The sequence below is a fragment of the Pan paniscus genome, chromosome 6, assembly GCF_029289425.2.
Source record: "Pan paniscus chromosome 6, NHGRI_mPanPan1-v2.0_pri, whole genome shotgun sequence".
In the NCBI taxonomy this organism is placed as follows: domain Eukaryota; kingdom Metazoa; phylum Chordata; class Mammalia; order Primates; family Hominidae; genus Pan; species Pan paniscus.
Window position 1 is genome coordinate 169,581,634 of NC_073255.2, and position 2,892 is coordinate 169,584,525.

At 40.8% G+C, this 2,892-nt stretch overlaps 1 non-coding gene across 1 annotated transcript; it reads left to right on the top strand.

The window, feature by feature from the left end:
* The first annotated feature begins 1,467 nt into the window (after window positions 1–1,467).
* LOC112440567 (small nucleolar RNA SNORD46) lies at window positions 1,468–1,571 on the top strand. The gene has a single exon (XR_003028597.1). It is a non-coding gene; the product is annotated as a small nucleolar RNA SNORD46 (small nucleolar RNA).
* Window positions 1,572–2,892: the final 1,321 nt, after the last annotated feature.

Below are 2,892 nucleotides of genomic sequence, written 5' to 3' on the forward strand. Positions count from 1 at the left end.
TTCCCCAGCTTCGCCGGCCTGAGCAATCTAAGCGGCACTGGGGAAAGGTCATGATATGAGGGATCTGTGATTTCGGGAATCTGGAAGGAACACAAAGAGGTAAAACCTACACATTTTCCAACCTCTGCATTTTAAAGATAAAGAAACTGAGGCCCAGAAAAAAGAAGTAGGGGCAGAACATGAACAAAAACCTTATTTGTCCACAGTCTATTTTGGTTCTTAACTTTAAATAATTTTTTTAAAAAGCTCAGTTACAGACTTTTTTTAAACTAAAGGGAATAGACTTAACTAGCTTTTTGGAGAGTACCAGGGGGTATGAACGCTAAATAGTTGCTAAAAAGACATCTGAACAGAGACTGTCCTTGATCTCTTCCTAGGCCAAAATTTAGGCTTCTAGGGGACCATTCAGGATATTTTTTTTTTTTTTAATTCCAGGTCACTGTTATATTACAGCCTATGTGAACTGAGAAAACTAATTTTCTCACCATCAGTGTATCTTTAAAATCACCGGTCAAGGAATAATAATCCTTTTATATTGGTAAAATTTGTTTTAATTATTCATACATTTCAGGGTGAAAACATTATTCTTCTAATTTCAACCCTTGGGCCCAAATATAGTTCCCCTGAGAATGAGTCATCTATGACATTATAGGTGATGAATGGATAACAGAAATTTGCCCCCTTCCCTCTCCAATCATGGGGCAGCTGAACTACAGAACTTATCTTCCTGGAAGAAGGCATTTTCCCAAGTGGAATACAAGTTATGGGGGAATGAGGGGAGTCTTCAGGTTCATGGATGTAACATTTTCCATGCTGTGTTCTTCCTCACTCATAAAAGTTTGATTTTTAGCATCTGGCATTAAAAAAATCAATCCTGCCTAATGATACCCCTCATTCCTAATCTTTCTTTCCTTTCTTTGGTGAAAATCTTTGTGGAGTATCAGTTCACATTTTTCATTAGCATTTCTTCTGGGTTTCCTTAGATTTTACAAGTGGTTAAGCAATTAGCATACTTCTTAAACCTTTAAGCAAATAAATGCTTAGAATAACACAATGTGTAGTCACTACCACAGTGACAATGAAGCCAACTATATTATTTTCATCAGCTCATGGGAAGTGTGTACAATCAGTGTCTACAATGAGCATGTGAAAACTTAGAGCTTACATTTTACAATATGAAAAGCACTTTCCAAACATTTGCTCATTGTACCATAATCTTCTCAAGACTGGCTACACCGAGCAACTCAAACAGGTCTGTGTCTCAGTCATATTATGGCCTTAGTCCTTACCAATGCCTGGTACCTCACAAATGTCTTCTCGACTTTGTGAAGGGAATGGTGGCTTTCCCTGAACTATTCAGCAGAGATTCAAACTTAGAGGTTACAAAGTAGCTGGTAAGTGTCAGAGTGAGACACAATGCCAAGGCTGTGGCTACTGGCAGATCATGACCTTGCTTTGAAAAGGGGGTGCTGGAGTGATGAAAAAGTATCTTCAGGTGTGGCTGTGGCCACCTTGGCCACCTGTGTGTCACTTGCCAATGCAAGGACTTGTCATAGTTACACTGACTGTTAAAAAGAAACAAAGGAACAAAAAGGGAGGCGGGGTCAATTCTGGGAGCTCTTTTGGGGTAGGAACAGTAGGAAAAATAGAACCTGTGGTTGCTTTAAAAAAAAAATTCTGTGCCATTGTGGTTTCTCCATGGATGGCTCTTTAATTTGTATGTATTAATTGTGTAATATAATCCTCCTTGTGGAACCCTGTATCTTTTTTTAATTTTTTTGGAGACAGGGTCCTACCTGTCACCCAAGCTGGAATGCAGTGGGGTGATCCCGGCTCGCTGCCACCTTGACTTCCTGGGTTCAAGCTATCCTCCTACCTCAACCCCCCAAGTAGCTGGAACTACAGGCACATGTCACCACCCCTGGCTAATTTTTGTATTTTTTGTCCAGACAGGGTTTTGCCACATTGCCCAGGCTGGTCTCAAACTCCTGAGCCCAAGTAATCTGCCAACCTCAGCCTCCCAAAGAGGGAACCCCATATCTTCTTTTTAGCTATATATTTTATAAATGTCTAGAGTGTACAACTTTCCTGTGTATTTTTAAAGTTTGATGATATGAGGGTCATTACCTATGGTAAATGGCCTATTTTGGTACCTCCTGTGCAGTTTTATAATTCTGCTGATTATGATAGCATCTTATGTTGAGTCAACCACAATAAAGATAGTTGCAGGGGGAAAAAGAGAGTCACAAGGAGTTTAAGTGTTCCAGTTGGGGAATCTTTGGGATCATCTACAAGATAGAGCATAGTACCATGAGAAGATGAAGACAGAGCCACCTCAGAGCCAGCCTCAGCACTGTGGATTCCTAATGCTGCCACCTTTTTGTTGTTGCTGTGGGCATTAAGTAAAAGAGTGTGATGGTGGATTTCATGTGTCAACCTGCCTAGGCTATGGTGCCCAGCCGTTTGGTCAAACACCACTCTGAATGTTGCTGTGAATTTTTATGATTTTTAAATAATTTTCTAGATGTGATTAAATTTAATTCAGTAGACTTTGACCAAAAACAGATTTCCCTCCATTCAACTGATTTGGGGAGCCCCCTCCAATCAGTTGAAGGCCTTAGTAGCAAAGACTGAGGTTTCTTGAAGAAGGAGAAATTTTGCCTCAAGGATGCAACAAAGTTGGGCCAGGCACAGTGGCTCATGACTATAATCCCAGCACTTCAGAGGCCGAGACAGGAAGACTGCCGGAGGCCAGGAGATCAGCAGGGGCAACATAGCAAGACCTCATCTCTACAAAAATTTTTTTAAAAAAATTAGTTGTATGTGAGCACCTGTGGTCCCAGCTATTAGAGAGGATGAGGCAGAAGGATCTCTTGAACCTGGGAGGTCTAG